Here is a 21,529-nt window from a genome sequence, read left to right as displayed (position 1 = left end):
TGAGAAGGATGCTGGTATTTTGCAAGGATTAAATAGCGCAAGAGAGAAAGCAAATGAAAAGAAGAAAGGAGCATGTGTGCGCTTGTGAAAAAAGGAATGGAAAAAAGGCATAGAGGAGAGTGACCCCTGCTGGTGGAAGTAAGAAAAAGCAAAAGCCTACAGCACCTGGTATTCCCAGGCGGTCTCCCATCCAAGTACTAAGCAGGCCCAACCCTGCTTAGCTTCCAAGATCAGACAAGATCAGGTGTGTTCACGGTGGTGTGGCCGTGGGCAGAAACAGGTCTCTCACTTGCTGCTTTTCTACTTTGACGTCCGGTTGCCGGCTGCCCTTTCCAGTGCTTAGTAAGACAAGGTGCTTTTGTGCTTTCCTTTCTCTTCACTTTTTTGCTGGCTCCTTAAAAAGGTCTTGTAGACAGAACGCCCCGCTCAGAGCCGCTGAGCTCACTGATCGGCTGCCGCGCTGTCGACGGAACGTCAGCGTCGCGGCCAATGCCACAGGCCGGGAGCAGCGGCGAGACTCACCGGTAGACCTGGGTAGGGTGAGTACAGCGCGGTTAGTTGCTTTCTAATAGCCTGCAGCCGGGGATTAACTTTTAATGAAAGGGAGCAACCCTTTTGACTGTCTGCAGCGCGCCGTACCTAGGAAGCGCACACTCACACACAGCGAGCATGCACAAGTTGCTCGCACGAGACCACATTCCCTATTTGCACCTGCAGCTTTTCCGCCACCATGCGTCAGACTCTCCTGCCTGTCTTATTATTATTTCAGGGCCTTAGCAGGAACCACCCCCTCAATTCCCTCCCGCTCCTTCCTAGCACTGAGGTTAGCTCCTGGGCAGCTGTCTGATTGGGTTAGTTACACAAGCTTCTTTGAAGAAGAAGACGTTACTTCTGCTGGCCCTCGTTAGGCGGTCGCCCTCTAAAACCATCCCCTGGGCAGCTGCTGAAAGCCTGGCCCCTTCACAGCGCGAGATGCTTTTAACGCCATCATTTGCATACGGCCGGCTGCGGGGTCAATAAGCACTCCTAGCCGTGGCAAGGAGCTCGGTGTGAGGCCTGGTAGAGGCGGCGGGGTTGCGTCCTTATCTTAGAGGTCTTGGGGGGCTTGGGAGGCTTGGGACTTACATCCTCTACTTTACGTAAGGTCGGTGTCCAGCAAGGCGCCACTCCATGCTAGCCGAGCTGCGCAAGATGGCAAAACGTCATCAAAATTGTCTACAATACCTGGTGTTCTCAGGAGGTGTCCCAACCAAGTATTTCCGAACCCATCTCTGCTTTGCTTCCGAGATCGGACGTATCCAAGGTGGTATGGCCAGTAGACGCTGCTTGGCCCATCGACCGGCCAGCCTTCCTCAGGCTCGCGTGGGGACGAGAACTCTGGCCGTTCTGGGGCGGTCTCCGAAGGACCGATGCATAGGCTGTGCCGTCCCTATAGGTGTTGTTTGTTGAGCAATGAAACACCTGCCGCATCAGATGTGTTTAAAAATGGCTCGGCGCAGGGTCTCCTGCAGGCTAAACCGTTCATCGCGGGGATGTGACAGAAAGAGCAAGCTGGACCCGCAACTTGGGGTGGAGCGAAACGCCCAGGAGTGAATGAAGGAAGAGGGTGAGATGGTTGCGAGTGAATTTGAGCTGCTCTTCGGGGGGGTCGTGTGGCCTGCAAAGGTGTTTTGCTTGGGTTGTGCTGTAAGCTGGCCTCCAGGTCAGCGGTGGTTGCCTCCAGGTCAGCGGTGGTTGCCTCCAGTCATGCGGGAGTCGCTGGTCCTGGTGAAAAGAAGCCTAGTATTAAAAGTAAATAAGCAACAATGCTGGAGGCCCACGGTGATGAGAAGGATGCTGGTATTTTGCAAGGATTAAATAGCGCAAGAGAGAAAGCAAATGAAAAGAAGAAAGGAGCATGTGTGCGCTTGTGAAAAAAGGAATGGAAAAAAGGCATAGAGGAGAGTGACCCCAGCTGGTGGAAGTAAGAAAAAGCAGAAGCCTACAGCACCTGGTATTCCCAGGCAGTCTCCCATCCAAGTACTAACCAGGCCCAATCCTGCTTAGATTCCAAGATCAGACAAGAACAGGTGTGTTCAGGGTGGTGTGGCCGTAGGCAGAGACAGGCCTCTCACTTGCTGCTTTTCTACTTTGACGTCCGACTGCCGGCTGCCCTTTCCAGTGCTTAGTGAGACAAGGTGCTTTTGTGCTTTCCTTTCTCTTCACTTTTTTGCTGGCTCCTTAAAAAGGTCTTGTAGACAGAACGCCCCGCTCAGAGCCGCTGAGCTCACTGATCGGCTGCCGCGCTGTCGACGGAACGTCAGCGTCGCGGCCAATGCCACAGGCCGGGAGCAGCGGCGAGACTCACCGGTAGACCTGGGTAGGGTGAGTAGAGCGCGGTTAGTTGCTTTCTAATAGCCTGCAGCCAGGGATTAACTTTTAATGAAAGGGAGCAACCCTTTTGACTGTCTGCAGCGCGCCGTACCTAGGAAGCGCACACTCACACACAGCGAGCATGCACAAGTTGCTCGCACAAGACCACATTCCCTATTTGCACCTGCAGCTTTTCCGCCACCATGCGTCAGACTCTCCTGCCTGTCTTATTATTATTTCAGGGCCTTAGCAGGAACCACCCCCTCAATTCCCTCCCGCTCCTTCCTAGCACTGAGGTTAGCTCCTGGGCAGCTGTCTGATTGGGTTAGTTACACAAGCTTCTTTGATGAAAAAGACGTTACTTCTGCTGGCCCTCGTTAGGCGGTCGCCCTCTAAAACCATCCCCTGGGCAGCTGCTGAAAGCCTGGCCCCTTCACAGCGCGAGATGCTTTTAACGCCATCATTTGCATACGGCCGGCTGCGGGGTCAATAAGCACTCCTAGCCGTGGCAAGGAGCTCGGTGTGAGGCTTGGTAGAGGCGGCGGGGTTGCGTCCTTATCTTAGAGGTCTTGGTGGGCTTGGGAGGCTTGGGACTTCCATCCTCTACTTTACGTAAGGTCGGTGTCCAGCAAGGCGCCACTCCATGCTAGCCGAGCTGCGCAAGATGGCAAAACGTCATCAAAATTGTCTACAATACCTGGTGTTCTCAAGAGGTGTCCCAACCAAGTATTTCCGAAACCATCTCTGCTTTGCTTCCGAGATCGGACGTATCCAAGGTGGTATGGCCAGTAGACGCTGCTTGGCCCATCGACCGGCCAGCCTTCCTCAGGCTTGCGTGGGGACGAGAACTCTGGGCGTTCTGGGGCGGTCTCCGAAGGACCGATGCATAGGCTGTGCCGTCCCTATAGGTGTTGTTTGTTGAGCAATGAAACACCTGCCGCATCAGATGTGCTTAAAAATGGCTCGGCGCAGGGTCTCCTGCAGGCTAAACCGTTCATCGCGGGGATGTGACAGAAAGAGCAATCTGGACCAACAACTTGGGGTGGAGCGAAACGCCCAGGAGTGAATGAAGGAAGAGGGTGAGATGGTTGCGAGTGAATTTGAGCTGCTCTTCGGGGGGGTCGTGTGGCCTGCAAAGGTGTTTTGCTTGGGTTGTGCTGTAAACTGGCCTCCAAGTCAGCGGTGGTTGCCTCCAGTCATGCGGGAGTCGCTGGTCCTGGTGAAAAGAAGCCTAGTATTAAAAGTAAATAAGCAACAATGCTGGAGGCCCACGGTGATGAGAAGGATGCTGGTATTTTGCAAGGATTAAATAGCGCAAGAGAGAAAGCAAATGAAAAGAAGAAAGGAGCATGTGTGCGCTTGTGAAAAAAGGAATGGAAAAAAGGCATAGAGGAGAGTGACCCCTGCTGGTGGAAGTAAGAAAAAGCAAAAGCCTACAGCACCTGGTATTCCCAGGCGGTCTCCCATCCAAGTACTAAGCAGGCCCAACCCTGCTTAGATTCCAAGATCAGACGAGATCGGGTGTGTTCAGGGTGGTGTGACCGTAGGCAGAGACAGGCCTCTCACTTGCTGCTTTTCTACTTTGACGTCCGGCTGCCGGCTGCCCTTTCCAGTGCTTAGTGAGACAAGGTGCTTTTGTGCTTTCCTTTCTCTTCACTTTTTTGCTGGCTCCTTAAAAAGGTCTTGTAGACAGAACGCCCCGCTCAGAGCCACTGAGCTCACTGATCGGCTGCCGCGCTGTCGACGGAACGTCAGCGTCGTGGCCAATGCCACAGGCCGGGAGCAGCGGCGAGACTCACCGGTAGACCTGGGTAGGGTGAGTAGAGCGCGGTCAGTTGCTTTCTAATAGCCTGCAGCCGGGGATTAACTTTTAATGAAAGGGAGCAACCCTTTTGACTGTCTGCAGCGCGCCGTACCTAGGAAGCGCACACTCACACACAGCGAGCATGCACAAGTTGCTCGCACGAGACCACATTCCCTATTTGCACCTGCAGCTTTTCCGCCACCATGCGTCAGACTCTCCTGCCTGTCTTATTATTATTTCAGGGCCTTAGCAGGAACCACCCCCTCAATTCCCTCCCGCTCCTTCCTAGCACTGATGTTAGCTCCTGGGCAGCTGTCTGATTGGGTTAGTTACACAAGCTTCTTTGAATAAGAAGACGTTACTTCTGCTGGCCCTCGTTAGGCGGTCGCCCTCTAAAACCATACCCTGGGCAGCTGCTGAAAGCCTGGCCCCTTCACAGCGCGAGATGCTTTTAATGCCATCATTTGCATACGGCCGGCTGCGCGGTCAATAAGCACTCCTAGCCGTGGCAAGGAGCTCGGTGTGAGGCCTGGTAGAGGCGGCGGGGTTGCGTCCTTATCTTAGAGGTCTTGGGGGGCTTGGGAGGCTTGGGACTTCCAGCCTCTACTTTACGTAAGGTCGGTGTCCAGCAAGGCGCCACTCCATGCTAGCCGAGCTGGGCAAGATGGCAAAACGTCATCAAAATTGTCTACAATACCTGGTGTTCTCAGGAGGTGTCCCAACCAAGTATTTCCGAACCCATCTCTGCTTTGCTTCCGAGATCGGACGTATCCAAGGTGGTATGGACAGTAGACGCTGCTTGGCCCATCGCCCGGCCAGCCTTCCTCAGGCTCGCGTGGGGACGAGAACTCTGGCCGTTCTGGGGCGGTCTCCGAAGGACCGATGCATAGGCTGTGCCGTCCCTATAGGTGTTGTTTGTTTAGCAATGAAACACCTGCTGCATCAGATGTGTTTAAAAATGGCTCGGCGCAGGGACTCCTGCAGGCTAAACCGTTCATCGCGGGGATGTGACAGAAAGAGCAAGCTGGACCCGCAACTTGGGGTGGAGCGAAACGCCCAGGAGTGAATGAAGGAAGAGGGTGAGATGATTGCGAGTGAATTTGAGCTGCTCTTCGGGGGTGTCGTGTGGCCTGCAAAGGTGTTTTGCTTGGGTTGTGCTGTAAACTGGCCTCCAGGTTACCGGTGGTTGCCTCCAGGTCAGCGGTGGTTGCCTCCAGTCATGCGGGAGTCGCTGGTCCTGGTGAAAAGAAGCCTAGTATTAAAAGTAAATAAGCAACAATGCTGGAGGCCCACGGTGATGAGAAGGATGCTGGTATTTTGCAAGGATTAAATAGCGCAAGAGAGAAAGCAAATGAAAAGAAGAAAGGAGCATGTGTGCGCTTGTGAAAAAAGGAATGGAAAAACGGCATAGAGGAGAGTGACCCCTGCTGGTGGAAGTAAGAAAAAGCAAAAGCCTACAGCACCTGGTATTCCCAGGCGGTCTCCCACCCTAGTACTAACCAGGCCCAACCCTGCTTAGCTTCCAAGATCAGACGAGATCGGGCGTGTTCAGGTTGGTGTGGCCGTGGGTAGAGACAAGTCTCTCACTTGCTGCTTTTCTACTTTGACGTCCGGTCGCCGGCTCCCCTTTCCAGTGCTTAGTAAGACAAGGTGCTTTTGTGCTTTCCTTTCTCTTCACTTTTTTGCTGGCTCCTTAAAAAGGTCTTGTAGACAGAACGCCCCGCTCAGAGCCGCTGAGCTCACTGATCGGCTGCCGCGCTGTCGACGGAACGTCAGCGTCGCGGCCAATGCCACAGGCCGGGAGCAGCGGCGAGACTCACCGGTAGACCTGGGTAGGGTGAGTAGAGCGCGGTTAGTTGCTTTCTAATAGCCTGCAGCCGGGGATTAACTTTTAATGAAAGGGAGCAACCCTTTTGACTGTCTGTAGCGCGCCGTACCTAGGAAGCGCACACTCACACACAGCGAGCATGCACAAGTTGCTCGCACGAGACCACATTCCCTATTTGCACCTGCAGCTTTTCCGCCACCATGCGTCAGACTCTCCTGCCTGTCTTATTATTATTTCAGGGCCTTAGCAGGACCTGTAGCACCCTGAGGATTCGGCTGCTACAGGGGTATTGCACCTCAACCCAGAGGTGTGATATTCCACTCCCGGGTAAGGATGGAGTGTAGGACTGAGCTCAGAAGGCTGCATGCACTACACACATCCCATTTCCGGAGGGCAGACCAACGGTACTCCCACTTAGAAATGTGCAGGTACGACCGAGTCTGTCCTTGGCTGGAGTGGGAGGGGGGTGGACCATCCCAGTAGTGTAGGGGCAGATAGGGGGAGCAGTCTGGGTAAAGATAGGAGCTCATTGGGTGCTGGTCACCTGAGCTCACACATAGAGGGAGTATATAAGGTGGGAACCATCTGAGATCAGGGTCAGTCTGTCAGAGTTGAGTCAGTCAGCCAGTCTTTGCAGAGGGGTCTTTTTGCTGAGTCAGAGGAGCAGAGCAGAGAAGCAGAGCAACTCCAAGGCCCAGAGAGAGAGAGGAGAAAGAAAGACCCAGAGGGGGAGACAGAAGGAACTCTGAGAGCCCAAATCAGACCAAAGGGTGAAGAGTTGGCAACAGGGTACCGGATCCCAAACTGGTGGGGGCTACAGCATACCTCAGCCAGAGACTGGAGGCCGTGGGCAGCATCTGCCACGGCCACCCACCATATCCACCCGGAAGGCAGACCACGCGTAGGGTCAGGGAACCCAGAGACAAGGGTTTGCCACCAAGAGGCCCGAGGGAGCCGGACATAGGTGGATCCCTGGTGGGGACGGCCAGAGACGAGGACAGGACAGAAAGGGAGCTCAGAACCACGCTCCAGAACTACTTGGGGGTTGGCCGAGTCCAGGACCTGGTGGACGCAGCACGGCTCGGGTGGTCACTCAAGGCCGGAGTGACCGGAACATCTGCAGTAAGTAAAAACCCTGAACTGCACAACCCGACTCTGTCTCTCATTACCATCCTCACTGCACCTCCACAACCACCATCCTCTGCACCTGACCCCCTGAGGCTATACCCCTCCCGTTGGGGGTTATACTACCTAAGCTGCACCAACACCATCAACCTCAGCGGACCCTGCTGCAGCGGCGGCCGTAGTGACCGCAATTCAACGGGTGGCGTAGTCGACATAAAGAACTTTAGTAACATCAGTAAGGACTGCCACACACTGAGCTTGACACCCTGGGCACGGACCGGGTCACAGCCACTCGGAGACTACAACCCCCATCTGATCCGGCTCCGGGTATTCCCCTAAAGAATATGGCTCAGGGGGTGCGTCAACTTTGGCGTAGTCGGCAGGATTACGTGCCCGCAACACCCGGGTACTGCGTGCCTGAAGAAAAGAACAAGTTTACCTCAAAAAGAAGTCTCCTGCCGGTTCCGGAGGGTCCCCGCCATCGGACTCCATCACAGATCGATTCCCGCCGGTTGTCCGCCATTAACAGCTTTTTCCCGCCATCTGCAGAGTTTCCCGCCACTGGGAGACGATTCCCGCCATTTCCAAAGGTTTCCCGCCTTGTCAGAGCGGACGCCATTATGGGCGTGCCAGAGGATGGCAAGAGGCCGCCTCCCATCGTGGGCCAGGACCGAAAATGGCGCCAAAAGTGGAAACCGCCCCCACCAACAGAGACTGTGATGCTAGAGGTGTCTGTCAGCGTGAAAGAACTGCCCCTGGAGCTGACAATCACCAAGTGGCCCCGGGACCGCCCTCGAAGTGGGAGGACTGAGAAGAAGAGAGCAAAGATGGGTGTCGCCTGGAGCAGTCTGGAGAGAGCGCACCCGGAGACAAGAAGCCTGGAGCAGAGTCCAGAAAGAGCCTACCCGGAGATGGAGGGAGAGCCAGGCAGCACCGACCCAGTGGTCAGGAGCCTGATGCGGGCCGCCACTCCAGGCAGCACCGACCCAGTGGTCAGGAGCCTGTTGCCGGTCGCCACTCCAGAAGGCCTGCTGGAGACAACGGGAGGAGAGCAGAGCAGCACCGACCCGTTGGTCAGGAGCCTGCTAGAAGCAACGACCCCACTAGGCTTAGTGGAGGTCTTGGCACAGCTCCCCCGAGATCGGGAGTGTGCACAGACTGCGCTGGAGGGCCTCGCACGGAGGATGGCCCGGGTGCAGCGAGAGACGTTAGCAGAATGGAGCCGTGAGATGGCCCAGCAGACAAGAACCCGTCAGCGGAGCACGCCACCCGAGACGAGGAGACAGACCGCCTCTGAGGATGGCGCAGGAGGACTGAAGGCCGGAGACGGCGCCGAGAAGGGAGCCGAACGAAAGGAGGCAGGTAAAGGGGACGTCTCTACCCCAAACCGGGAAACCGCGTACCTGCCCCAGCTCCAAGTCGCAGAGCTCGAAGTACCCCCTGCCGTGCCCGTCGCTGCAACGTCACCGCCGCAGACTAGGCCTCAAACGGAAGCCGCGACCCCTGTGACGTCACACGCCTCGACCCCGAGCGTGGCCAAGCAGGAAGTACCACCAGCCTGGTCGCAAGGCCTAGTACCCCCGGGCGCGGCATTACCAACAGCGCCCCCTACCTCCGCGGAGCCACCGGCCTGGTCGCAGGGCCAAGTAGCCCAGGGCGCCGCCGTCCTTACGGTGCCCTTCACCTTCAAAGTGCCCCAAGCCTGGTCGCAAGGCCAGGGCAACCCGGGCGCCGCTACCACCACAGCGCCCGTAACATCGAGAGTGCCGCATCTGGGAGAAGACCTGTTCGCCCAACACACATGGCCGGACGGGTCTGAAGCTAAAGTTAATCACAAAGAAAGAGCAGGAGGACGTCGTCGTTGAGTACGGCAGAGTAGAAGCTGTATATAGTTGCCCGTCGGGGCACAGTGAACTGTTGCTGCTAAAATAGTCCCCGTTGGGACCAGCCTGTGTGAACTGTTAACCCGCGTGTCCCTTAAACCCACTGACCGAGGACTGAGAGCGGTCATCCCTTCCTACTACCTGGCCGAGGACTGAGAACGGCCACCTATCCCCTTTTGTATATAGTTGCGCGTCCTAAAGCGCCCCCTACTGGTTTTACAGGAAAACCACTTCCAAGAAAAGAGACTGTCGCGCTTTGCCCGGTCACCAGTTGCACAGTGACCGGAGGAGGAGCTAGAAGCGAGGAAAAGTCTACAAGAATGTTTTATATGAAAAGTTTTATTGATATATATATATATAATGTTTTATATGATGTTTTATATGTTTATGCAAAAATTGTATGTTTGTGGTGTTTATTCTTTTACAGCCCGAGGACGTGCTGTGATTTACCAGGGGGGAATGTAGCACCCTGAGGATTCGGCTGCTACAGGGGTATTGCACCTCAACCCAGAGGTGTGATATTCCACTCCCGGGTAAGGATGGAGTGTAGGACTGAGCTCAGAAGGCTGCATGCACTACACACATCCCATTTCCGGAGGGCAGACCAACGGTACTCCCACTTAGAAATGTGCAGGTACGACCGAGTCTGTCCTTGGCTGGAGTGGGAGGGGGGTGGACCATCCCAGTAGTGTAGGGGCAGATAGGGGGAGCAGTCTGGGTAAAGATAGGAGCTCATTGGGTGCTGGTCACCTGAGCTCACACATAGAGGGAGTATATAAGGTGGGAACCATCTGAGATCAGGGTCAGTCTGTCAGAGTTGAGTCAGTCAGCCAGTCTTTGCAGAGGGGTCTTTTTGCTGAGTCAGAGGAGCAGAGCAGAGAAGCAGAGCAACTCCAAGGCCCAGAGAGAGAGAGGAGAAAGAAAGACCCAGAGGGGGAGACAGAAGGAACTCTGAGAGCCCAAATCAGACCAAAGGGTGAAGAGTTGGCAACAGGGTACCGGATCCCAAACTGGTGGGGGCTACAGCATACCTCAGCCAGAGACTGGAGGCCGTGGGCAGCATCTGCCACGGCCACCCACCATATCCACCCGGAAGGCAGACCACGCGTAGGGTCAGGGAACCCAGAGACAAGGGTTTGCCACCAAGAGGCCCGAGGGAGCCGGACATAGGTGGATCCCTGGTGGGGACGGCCAGAGACGAGGACAGGACAGAAAGGGAGCTCAGAACCACGCTCCAGAACTACTTGGGGGTTGGCCGAGTCCAGGACCTGGTGGACGCAGCACGGCTCGGGTGGTCACTCAAGGCCGGAGTGACCGGAACATCTGCAGTAAGTAAAAACCCTGAACTGCACAACCCGACTCTGTCTCTCATTACCATCCTCACTGCACCTCCACAACCACCATCCTCTGCACCTGACCCCCTGAGGCTATACCCCTCCCGTTGGGGGTTATACTACCTAAGCTGCACCAACACCATCAACCTCAGCGGACCCTGCTGCAGCGGCGGCCGTAGTGACCGCAATTCAACGGGTGGCGTAGTCGACATAAAGAACTTTAGTAACATCAGTAAGGACTGCCACACACTGAGCTTGACACCCTGGGCACGGACCGGGTCACAGCCACTCGGAGACTACAACCCCCATCTGATCCGGCTCCGGGTATTCCCCTAAAGAATATGGCTCAGGGGGTGCGTCAGAACCACCCCCTCAATTCCCTCCCGCTCCTTCCTAGCACTGAGGTTAGCTCCTGGGCAGCTGTCTGATTGGGTTAGTTACACAAGCTTCTTTGAAGAAGAAGACGTTACTTCTGCTGGCCCTCGTTAGGCGGTCGCCCTCTAAAACCATCCCCTGGGCAGCTGCTGAAAGCCTGGCCCCTTCACAGCGCGAGATGCTTTTAACGCCATAATTTGCATACGGCCGGCTGCGGGGTCAATAAGCACTCCTAGCCGTGGCAAGGAGCTCGGTGTGAGGCCTGGTAGAGGCGGCGGGGTTGCGTCCTTATCTTAGAGGTCTTGGGGGGCTTGGGAGGCTTGGGACTTCCAGCCTCTACTTTACGTAAGGTCGGTGTCCAGCAAGGCGCCACTCCATGCTAGCCGAGCTGGGCAAGATGGCAAAACGTCATCAAAATTGTCTACAATACCTGGTGTTCTCAGGAGGTGTCCCAACCAAGTATTTCCGAACCCATCTCTGCTTTGCTTCCGAGATCGGACGTATCCAAGGTGGTATGGCCAGTAGACGCTGCTTGGCCCACCGCCCGGCCAGCCTTCCTCAGGCTCGCGTGGGGACGAGAACTCGGCCGTTCTGGGGCGTTCTCCGAAGGACCGATGCATAGGCTGTGCCGTCCCTATAGGTGTTGTTTGTTGAGCAATGAAACACCTGCCGCATCAGATGTGTTTAAAAATGGCTCGGCGCAGGGTCTCCTGCAGGCTAAACCGTTCATCGCGGGGATGTGACAGAAAGAGCAAGCTGGACCCGCAACTTGGGGTGGAGCGAAACGCCCAGGAGTGAATGAAGGAAGAGGGTGAGATGGTTGCGAGTGAATTTGAGCTGCTCTTCGGGGGGGGTCGTGTGGCCTGCAAAGGTGTTTTGCTTGGGTTGTGCTGTAAACTGGCCTCCAGGTTACCGGTGGTTGCCTCCAGGTCAGCGGTGGTTGCCTCCAGTCATGCGGGAGTCGCTGGTCCTGGTGAAAAGAAGCCTAGTATTAAAAGTAAATAAGCAACAATGCTGGAGGCCCACGGTGATGAGAAGGATGCTGGTATTTTGCAAGGATTAAATAGCGCAAGAGAGAAAGCAAATGAAAAGAAGAAAGGAGCATGTGTGCGCTTGTGAAAAAAGGAATGGAAAAAAGGCATAGAGGAGAGTGACCCCTGCTTGTGAAGTAAGAAAAAGCAAAAGCCTACAGCACCTGGTATTCCCAGGCAGTCTCCCAACCAAGTACTAACCAGGCCTGACCCTGCTTAGTTTCCGAGATCAGACGAGACCGGGCGTGTTCAGGGTGGTGTGGCCGGAGGAAGAGACAGGCCTCTCACTTGCTGCTTTTCTACTTTGATGTCCGGTTGCCGGCTGCCCTTTCCAGTGCTTAGTAAGACAAGGTGCTTTTGTGCTTTCCTTTCTCTTCACTTTTTTGCTGGCTCCTTAAAAAGGTCTTGTAGACAGAACGCCCCGCTCAGAGTCGCTGAGCTCACTGATCGGCTGCCGCGCTGTCGACGGAACGTCAGCGTCGCGGCCAATGCCACAGGCCGGGAGCAGCGGCGAGACTCACCGGTAGACCTGGGTAGGGTGAGTAGAGTGCGGTTAGTTGCTTTCTAGATTAACTTTTAATGAAAGGGAGCAACCCTTTTGACTGTCTGCAGCGCGCCGTACCTAGGAAGCGCACACTCACACACAGCGAGCATGCACAAGTTGCTCGCACGAGATCACATTCCCTATTTGCACCTGCAGCTTTTCCGCCACCATGCGTCAGACTCTCCTGCCTGTCTTATTATTATTTCAGGGCCTTAGCAGGAACCACCCCCTCAATTCCCTCCCGCTCCTTCCTAGCACTGAGGTTAGCTCCTGGGCAGCTGTCTGATTGGGTTAGTTACACAAGCTTCTTTGAAGAAGAAGACGTTACTTCTGCTGGCCCTCGTTAGGCGGTCGCCCTCTAAAACCATCCCCTGGTCAGCTGCTGAAAGCCTGGCCCCTTCACAGCGCGAGATGCTTTTAACGCCATCGTTTGCATACGGCCGGCTGCGGGGTCAATAAGCACTCCTAGCCGTGGCAAGGAGCTCGGTGTGAGGCCTGGTAGAGGCGGCGGGGTTGCGTCCTTATCTTAGAGGTCTTGGGGGCTTGGGAGGCTTGGGACTTCCAGCCTCTACTTTACGTAAGGTCGGTGTCCAGCAAGGCGCCACTCCATGCTAGCCAAGCTGGGCAAGATGGCAAAACGTCATCAAAATTGTCTACAATACCTGGTGTTCTCAGGAGGTGTCCCAACCAAGTATTTCCGAACCCATCTCTGCTTTGCTTCCAAGATTGGACGTATCCAAGGTGGTATGGCCAGTAGACGCTGCTTGGCCCATCGCCCGGCCAGCCTTCCTCAGGCTCGCGTGGGGCGGTCTCCGAAGGACCGATGCATAGGCTGTGCCGTCCCTATAGGTGTTGTTTGTTGAGCAATGAAACACCTGCCGCATCAGATGTGTTTAAAAATGGCTCGGCGCAGGGTCTCCTGCAGGCTAAACCGTTCATCGCGGGGATGTGACAGAAAGAGCAAGCTGGACCCGCAACTAGGGGTGGAGCGAAACGCCCAGGAGTGAATGAAGGAAGAGGGTGAGATGGTTGCGAGTGAATTTGAGCTGCTCTTCGGGGGGGTCGTGTGGCCTCCAAAGGTGTTTTGCTTGGGTTGTGCTGTAAACTGGCCTCCAGGTTACCGGTGGTTGCCTCCAGGTCAGCGGTGGTTGCCTCCAGTCAGCCGGGAGTCGCTGGTCCTGGTGAAAAGAAGCCTAGTATTAAAAGTAAATAAGCAACAATGCTGGAGGCCCACGGTGATGAGAAAGATGCTGGTATTTTGCAAGGATTAAATAGCGCAAGAGAGAAAGCAAATGAAAAGAAGAAAGGAGCATGTGTGCGCTTGTGAAAAAAGGAATGGAAAAGAGGCATAGAGGAGAGTGACCCCTGCTTGTGGAAGTAAGAAAAAGCAAAAGCCTAAAGCACCTGGTATTCCCTGGCAGTCTCCCATCCAAGTACTAACCAGGCCTGACCCTGCTTAGCTTCCAAGATTAGACGAGATCAGGCGTGTTCCGGGTGGTGTGGCCATAGGCAGAGACAAGACTCTCACTTGCTGCTTTTCTACTTTGACGTCCGGTTGCCGGCTGCCCTTTCCAGTGCTTAGTGAGACAAGGTGCTTTTGTGCTTTCCTTTCTCTTCACTTTTTTGCTGGCTCCTTAAAAACGTCTTGTAGACAGAACGCCCCGCTCAGAGCCGCTGAGCTCACTGATCGGCTGCCACGCTGTCAACGGAACGTAAGCGTCGCGGCCAATGCCACAGGCCGGGAGCAGCTGCGAGACTCACCGGTAGACCTGGGTAGGGTGAGTAGAGCGCGGTTAGTTGCTTTCTAATAGCCTGCAGCCAGGGATTAACTTTTAATGAAAGGGAGCAACCCTTTTGACTGTCTGCAGCGCGCCGTACCTAGGAAGCGCACACTCACACAGAGCGAGCATGCACAAGTTGCTCGCACGAGACCACATTCCCTATTTGCACCTGCAGCTTTTCCGCCACCATGCGTCAGACTCTCCTGCCTGTCTTATTATTATTTCAGGGCCTTAGCAGGAACCACCCCCTCAATTCCCTCCCGCTCCTTCCTAGCACTGAGGTTAGCTCCTGGGCAGCTGTCTGATTGGGTTAGTTACACAAGCTTCTTTGAAGAAGAAGACGTTACTTCTGCTGGCCCTCGTTAGGCGGTCGCCCTCTAAAACCATCCCCTGGGCAGCTGCTGAAAGCCTGGCCCCTTCACAGCGCGAGATGCTTTTAACGCCATCATTTGCATACGGCCGGCTGCGGGGTCAGTAAGCACTCCTAGCCGTGGCAAGGAGCGCAGTGTGAGGCCTGGTAGAGGCGGCGGGGTTGCGTCCTTATCTTAGAGGTCTTGGGGGGCTTGGGAGGCTTGGGACTTCCAGCCTCTACTTTACGTAAGGTCGGTGTCCAGCAAGGCGCCACTCCATGCTAGCCGAGCTGCGCAAGATGGCAAAACGTCATCAAAATTGTCTACAATACCTGGTGTTCTCAGGAGGTGTCCCAACCAAGTATTTCCGAACCCATCTCTGCTTTGCTTCCGAGATCAGACGTATCCAAGGTGGTATGGCCAGTAGACGCTGCTTGGCCCATCGCCCGGCCAGCCTTCCTCAGGCTCGCGTGGGGACGAGAACTCTGGCCGTTCTGGGGCGGTCTCCGAAGGACCAATGCATAGGCTGTGCCGTCCCTATAGGTGTTGTTTGTTGAGCAATGAAACACCTGCCGCATCAGATGTGTTTAAAAATGGCTCGGCGTAGGGTCTCCTGCAGGCTAAACCGTTCATCGCGGGGATGTGACAGAAAGAGCAAGCTGGACCCGCAACTTGGGGTGGAGCGAAACGCCCAGGAGTGAATGAAGGAAGAGGGTGAGATGGTTGCGAGTGAATTTGAGCTGCTCTTCGGGGGGGTCGTGTGGCCTGCAAAGGTGTTTTGCTTGGGTTGTGCTGAAAACTGGCCTCCAGGTTACCGGTGGTTGCCTCCAGGTCAGCGGTGGTTGCCTCCAGTCATGCGGGAGTCGCTGGTCCTGGTGAAAAGAAGCCTAGTATTAAAAGTAAATAAGCAACAATGCTGGAGGCCCACGGTGATGAGAAGGATGCTGGTATTTTGCAAGGATTAAATAGCGCAAGAGAGAAAGTAAATGAAAAGAAGAAAGGAGCATGTGTGCGCTTGTGAAAAAAGGAATGGAAAAAAGGCATAGAGGAGAGTGACCCCTGCTTGTGGAAGTAAGAAAAAGCAGAAGCCTACAGCACCTGGTATTCCTAGGCAGTCTCCCATCCAAGTACTAACCAGGCTCAACCCTGCTTAGCTTCCAAGATCAGACGAGATCGGGCGTGTTCAGGGTGGTGTGGCCATAGGCAGAGACAAGCCTCTCACTTGCTGCTTTTCTACTTTGACGTTCGGTTGCCGGCTGCCTTTTCCAATGCTTAGTAAGACTAGGTGCTTTTGTGCTTTCCTTTCTCTTCACTTTTTTGCTGGCTCCTTAAAAAGGTCTTGTAGACAGAACGCCCCACTCAGAGCCGCTGAGCTCACTGATCAGCTGCCGCGCTGTCGACTGAACGTCAGCGTCGCGGCCAATGCCACAGGCCGGGAGCAGCGGCGAGACTCACCGGTAGACCTGGGTAGGGTGAGTAGAGCGCGGTTAGTTGCTTTCTAATAGCCTGCAGCCGGGGATTAACTTTTAATGAAAGGGAGCAACCCTTTTGACTGTCTGCAGCGCGCCGCGCCTAGGAAGCGCACACTCACACACAGCGAGCATGCACAAGTTGCTCGCACGAGACCACATTCCCTATTTGCACCTGCAGCTTTTCCGCCACCATGCGTCAGACTCTCCTGCCTGTCTTATTATTATTTCAGGGCCTTAGCAGGAACCACCCCCTCAATTCCCTCCCGCTCCTTCCTAGCACTGAGGTTAGCTCCTGGGCAGCTGTCTGATTGGGTTAGTTACACAAGCTTCTTTGAAGAAGAAGACGTTACTTCTGCTGGCCCTCGTTAGGCGGTCGCCCTCTAAAACCATCCCCTGGGCAGCTGCTGAAAGCCTGGCCCCTTCACAGCGCGAGATGCTTTTAACGCCATCATTTGCATACGGCCGGCTGTGGGGTCAATAAGCACTCCTAGCCGTGACAAGGAGCTCGGTGTGAGGCCTGGTAGAGTCGGCGGGGTTGCGTCCTTATCTTAGAGGTCTTGGGGGGCTTGGGAGGCTTGGGACTTCCAGCCTCTACTTTACGTAAGGTCGGTGTCCAGCAAGGCGCCACTCCATGCTAGCCGAGCTGGGCAAGATGGCAAAACGTCATCAAAATTGTCTACAATACCTGGTGTTCTCAGGAGGTGTCTCAACCAAGTATTTCCGAACCCATCTCTGCTTTGCTTCCGAGATCGGACGTATCCAAGGTGGTATGGCCAGTAGACGCTGCTTGGCCCATCGACCGGCCAGCCTTCCTCAGGCTCGCGTGGGGACGAGAACTCTGGCCTTTCTGGGGCGGTCTCCGAAGGACCGATGCATAGGCTGTGCCGTCCCTATATGTGTTGTTTGTTGAGCAATGAAACACCTGCCGCATCAGATGTGTTTAAAAATGGCTCGGCGCAGGGTCTCCTGCAGGCTAAACCGTTCATCGCGGGGATGTGACAGAAAGAGCAAGCTGGACCCGCAACTTGGGGTGGAGCGAAACGCCCAGGAGTGAATGAAGGAAGAGGGTGAGATGGTTGCGAGTGAATTTGAGCTGCTCTTCGGGGGGGTTGTGTGGCCTGCAAAGGTGTTTTGCTTGGGTTGTGCTGTAAACTGGCCTCCAGGTTACCGGTGGTTGCCTCCAGGTCAGCGGTGGTTGCCTCCAGTCATGCGGGAGTCGCTGGTCCTGGTGAAAAGAAGCCTAGTATTAAAAGTAAATAAGCAACAATGCTGGAGGCCCACGGTGATGAGAAGGATGCTGGTATTTTGCAAGGATTAAATAGCGTAAGAGAGAAAGCAAATGAAAAGAAGAAAGGAGCATGTGTGCGCTTGTGAAAAAAGGAATGGAAAAAAGGCATAGAGGAGAGTGACCCATGCTGGTGGAAGTAAGAAAAAGCAAAAGCCTACAGCACCTGGTATTCCCAGGCGGTTTCCCATCCAAGTACTAACCAGCCCCAACCCTGCTTAGCTTCCGAGATCAGATGAGATTGGGCGTGTTCAGGGTGGTGTGGCCGTAGGCAGAGACAGGCCTCTCACTTGCTGCTTTTCCACTTTGACGTCCGGTTGCCGGCTGCCCTTTCCAGTGCTTAGTAAGACAAGGTGCTTTTGTGCTTTCCTTTCTCTTCACTTTTTTGCTGGCTCCTTAAAAAGGTCTTGTAGACAGAACGCCCCGCTCACAGCCGCTGAGCTCACTGATCGGCTGCCGCGCTGTCGACGGAACGTCAGCGTCGCGGCCAATGCCACAGGCCGGGAGCAGCGGCGAGACTCACCGGTAGACCTGGGTAGGATGAGTAGAGCGCGGTTAGTTGCTTTGTAATAGCCTGCAGCCGGGGATTAACTTTTAATGAAAGGGAGCAACCCTTTTGACTGTCTGCAGCGCGCCGTACCTAGGAAGCGCACACTCACGCACAGCGAGCATGCACAAGTTGCTCGCACGAGACCACATTCCCTATTTGCACCTGCAGCTTTTCCGCCACCATGCGTCAGACTCTCCTGCCTGTCTTATTATTATTTCAGGGCCTTAGCAGGAACCACCCCCTCAATTCCTTCCCGCTCCTTCCTAGCACTGAGGTTAGCTCCTGGGCAGCTGTCTGATTGGGTTAGTTACACAAGCTTCTTTGAAGAAGAAGTCGTTACTTCTGCTGGCCCTCGTTAGGCGGTCGCCCTCTAAAACCATCCCCTGGGCAGCTGCTGAAAGCCTGGCCCCTTCACAGCGCGAGATGCTTTTAACGCCATCATTTGCATACGGCCGGCTGCGGGGTCAATAAACACTCCTAGCCATGGCAAGGAGCTCGGTGTGAGGCCTGGTAGAGGCGGCGGGGTTGCGTCCTTATCTTAGAGGTCTTGTGGGGCTTGGGAGGCTTGGGACTTCCAGCCTCTACTTTACGTAAGGTCGGTGTCCAGCAAGGCGCCACTCAATGCTAGCCGAGCTGGGCAAGATGGCAAAACGTCATCAAAATTGTCTACAATACCTGGTGTTCTCAGGAGGTGTCCCAACCAAGTATTTCCGAACCCATCTCTGCTTTGCTTCCGAGATCGGACGTATCCAAGGTGGTATGGCCAGTAGACGCTGCTTGGCCCATCGCCCGGCTAGGCTTCCTCAGGCTCGCGTGGGGACGAGAACTCTGGCCGTTCTGGGGCGGTCTCCGAAGGACCGATGCATAGGCTGTGCCGTCCCTATAGGTGTTGTTTGTTGAGCAATGAAACACCTGCCGCATCAGATGTGTTTAAAAATGGCTCGGCGCAGGGTCTCCTGCAGGCTAAACCGTTCATCGCGGGGATGTGACAGAAAGAGCAAGCTGGACCCGCAACTTGGGGTGGAGCGAAACGCCCAGGAGTGAATGAAGGAAGAGGGTGAGATGGTTGCGAGTGAATTTGAGCTGCTCTTCGGGGGGGTTGTGTGGCCTGCAAAGGTGTTTTGCTTGGGTTGTGCTGTAAACTGGCCTCCAGGTTACCGGTGGTTACCTCCAGGTCAGCGGTGGTTGCCTCCAGTCATGCGGGAGTCGCTGGTCCTGGTGAAAAGAAGCCTAGTATTAAAAGTAAATAAGCAACAATGCTGGAGGCCCACGGTGATGAGAAGGATGCTGGTATTTTGCAAGGATTAAATAGCGCAAGAGAGAAAGCAAATGAAAAGAAGAAAGGAACATGTGTGCGCTTGTGAAAAAAGGAATGGAAAAAAGGCATAGAGGAGAGTGACCCATGCTGGTGGAAGTAAGAAAAAGCAAAAGCCTACAGCACCTGGTATTCCCAGGCGGTTTCCCATCCAAGTACTAACCAGGCCCAACCCTGCTTAGCTTCCGAGATCAGATGAGATTGGGCGTGCTCAGGGTGGTGTGGCCGTAGGCAGAGACAGGCCTCTCACTTGCTGCTTTTCCACTTTGACGTCCGGTTGCCGGCTGCCCTTTCCAGTGCTTAGTAAGACAAGGTGCTTTTGTGCTTTCCTTTCTCTTCACTTTTTTGCTGGCTCCTTAAAAAGGTCTTGTAGACAGAACGCCCCGCTCACAGCCGCTGAGCTCACTGATCGGCTGCCGCGCTGTCGACGGAACGTCAGCGTCGCGGCCAATGCCACAGGCCGGGAGCAGCGGCGAGACTCACCGGTAGACCTGGGTAGGATGAGTAGAGCGCGGTTAGTTGCTTTGTAATAGCCTGCAGCCGGGGATTAACTTTTAATGAAAGGGAGCAACCCTTTTGACTGTCTGCAGCGCGCCGTACCTAGGAAGCGCACACTCACGCACAGCGAGCATGCACAAGTTGCTCGCACGAGACCACATTCCCTATTTGCACCTGCAGCTTTTCCGCCACCATGCGTCAGACTCTCCTGCCTGTCTTATTATTATTTCAGGGCCTTAGCAGGAACCACCCCCTCAATTCCATCCCGCTCCTTCCTAGCACTGAGGTTAGCTCCTGGGCAGCTGTCTGATTGGGTTAGTTATACAAGCTTCTTTGAAGAAGAAGACGTTACTTCTGCTGGCCCTCGTTAGGCGTTCGCCCTCTAAAACCATCCCCTGGGCAGCTGCTGAAAGCCTGGCCCCTTCACAGCGCGAGATGCTTTTAACGCCATCATTTGCATACGGCCGGCTGCGGGGTCAATAAGCACTCCTAGCCGTGGCAAGGAGCTCGGTGTGAGGCCTGGTAGAGGCGGCGGGGTTGCGTCCTTATCTTAGAGGTCTTGGGAGGCTTGGGACTTCCAGCCTCTACTTTACGTAAGGTCGGTGTCCAGCAAGGCGCCACTCCATGCTAGCCGAGCTGCGCAAGATGGCAAAAAGTCATCAAAGTTGTCTACAATACCTGGTGTTCTCAGGAGGTGTCCCAACCAAGTATTTCCGAACCCATCTCTGCTTTGCTTCCGAGATCGGACATATCCAAGGTGGTATGGCCAGTAGACGCTGCTTGGCCCATCGACCGGCCAGCCTTCCTCAGGCTTGCGTGGGGACGAGAACTCTGGCCGTTCTGGGGCGGTCTCCGAAGGACCGATGCATAGGCTGTGCCGTCCCTATAGGTGTTGTTTGTTGAGCAATGAAACACCTGCCGCATCAGATGTGTTTAAAAATGGCTCGGCGCAGGGTCTCCTGCAGGCTAAACCGTTCATCGCGGGGATGTGACAGAAAGAGCAAGCTGGACGAACAACTTGGGGTGGAGCGAAACGCCCAGGAGTGAATGAAGGAAGAGGGTGAGATGGTTGCGAGTGAATTTAAGCTGCTCTTCGGGGGGGTCGTGTGGCCTGCAAAGGTGTTTTGCTTGGGTTGTGCTGTAAACTGGCCTCCAGGTCAGCGGTGGTTGCCTCCAGTCATGCGGGAGTCGCTGGTCCTGGTGAAAAGAAGCCTAGTATTAAAAGTAAATAAGCAACAATGCTGGAGGCCCACGGTGATGAGAAGGATGCTGGTATTTTGCAAGGATTAAATAGCGCAAGAGAGAAAGCAAATGAAAAGAAGAAAGGAGCATGTGTGCGCTTGTGAAAAAAGGAATGGAAAAAAGGCATAGAGGAGAGTGACCCCTGCTTGTGGAAGTAAGAAAAAGCAAAAGCCTACAGCACCTGGTATTCCCAGGCAGTCTCCCATCCAAGTACTAACCAGGCCCAACCCTGCTTAGCTTCCAAGATCAGACGAGATCAGGCGTGTTCAGGGTGGTGTGGCCGTAGGCAGAGAGAAGCCTCTCACTTGCTGCTTTTCTACTTTGACGTCCGGTTGCCGGCTGCCCTTTCCAGTGCTTAGTAAGACAAGGTGATTTTGTGCTTTCCTTTCTCTTCACTTTTTTGCTGGCTCCTTAAAAAGGTCTTGTAGACAGAACGCCCCGCTCAGATCCGCTGAGCTCACTGATCGGCTGCCGCGCTGTCGACGGAACGTCAGCGTCGCGGCCAATGCCACAGGCCGGGAGCAGCGGCGAGACTCACCGGTAGACCTGGGTAGGGTGAGTAGAGCGCGGTTAGTTGCTTTCTAATAGCCTGCAGCCGGGGATTAACTTTTAATGAAAGGGAGCAACCCTTTTGACTGTCTGCAGCGCGCCGTACCTAGGAAGCGCACACTCACACACAGCGAGCATGCACAAGTTGCTCGCACGAGACCACATTCCCTATTTGCACTGTAGCACCCTGAGGATTCGGCTGCTACAGGGG

The 21,529-nt window shown here is 54.8% G+C and overlaps 6 non-coding genes and 4 pseudogenes across 6 annotated transcripts; all 10 read right to left on the bottom strand.

Moving 5' to 3' along the window:
* Positions 1-153: 153 nt before the first annotated feature.
* On the bottom strand, positions 154-272 carry LOC141267561 (5S ribosomal RNA; annotated as a pseudogene).
* A 1,706-nt stretch (positions 273-1,978) lies between these two features.
* LOC141268472 (5S ribosomal RNA) lies at positions 1,979-2,097 on the bottom strand (annotated as a pseudogene).
* A 1,685-nt stretch (positions 2,098-3,782) lies between these two features.
* Positions 3,783-3,901, bottom strand: LOC141266518 (5S ribosomal RNA). The gene has a single exon (XR_012320554.1). It is a non-coding gene; the product is annotated as a 5S ribosomal RNA (ribosomal RNA).
* A 1,706-nt stretch (positions 3,902-5,607) lies between these two features.
* LOC141266791 (5S ribosomal RNA) lies at positions 5,608-5,726 on the bottom strand. The gene has a single exon (XR_012320815.1). It is a non-coding gene; the product is annotated as a 5S ribosomal RNA (ribosomal RNA).
* Positions 5,727-11,884: 6,158 nt separating this feature from the next.
* Positions 11,885-12,003, bottom strand: LOC141268445 (5S ribosomal RNA; annotated as a pseudogene).
* A 1,665-nt stretch (positions 12,004-13,668) lies between these two features.
* LOC141269402 (5S ribosomal RNA) lies at positions 13,669-13,787 on the bottom strand (annotated as a pseudogene).
* A 1,706-nt stretch (positions 13,788-15,493) lies between these two features.
* On the bottom strand, positions 15,494-15,612 carry LOC141266916 (5S ribosomal RNA). Its single transcript, XR_012320935.1, has one exon. It is a non-coding gene; the product is annotated as a 5S ribosomal RNA (ribosomal RNA).
* Positions 15,613-17,318: 1,706 nt separating this feature from the next.
* LOC141266636 (5S ribosomal RNA) lies at positions 17,319-17,437 on the bottom strand. The gene has a single exon (XR_012320666.1). It is a non-coding gene; the product is annotated as a 5S ribosomal RNA (ribosomal RNA).
* Positions 17,438-19,143: 1,706 nt separating this feature from the next.
* LOC141270420 (5S ribosomal RNA) lies at positions 19,144-19,262 on the bottom strand. Its single transcript, XR_012321656.1, has one exon. It is a non-coding gene; the product is annotated as a 5S ribosomal RNA (ribosomal RNA).
* Positions 19,263-20,938: 1,676 nt separating this feature from the next.
* On the bottom strand, positions 20,939-21,057 carry LOC141266203 (5S ribosomal RNA). The gene has a single exon (XR_012320256.1). It is a non-coding gene; the product is annotated as a 5S ribosomal RNA (ribosomal RNA).
* Between the last annotated feature and the right edge of the window lie 472 nt (positions 21,058-21,529).

This window comes from Phyllobates terribilis, unplaced genomic scaffold (genome assembly GCF_046119375.1).
Source record: "Phyllobates terribilis strain yellow unplaced genomic scaffold, ASM4611937v1 Scaffold_4__5_contigs__length_816908805, whole genome shotgun sequence".
Taxonomy (NCBI): domain Eukaryota; kingdom Metazoa; phylum Chordata; class Amphibia; order Anura; family Dendrobatidae; genus Phyllobates; species Phyllobates terribilis.
Note: the sequence above shows the minus strand (reverse complement) of the source record. Positions and strands in the feature narration are given on the sequence as shown.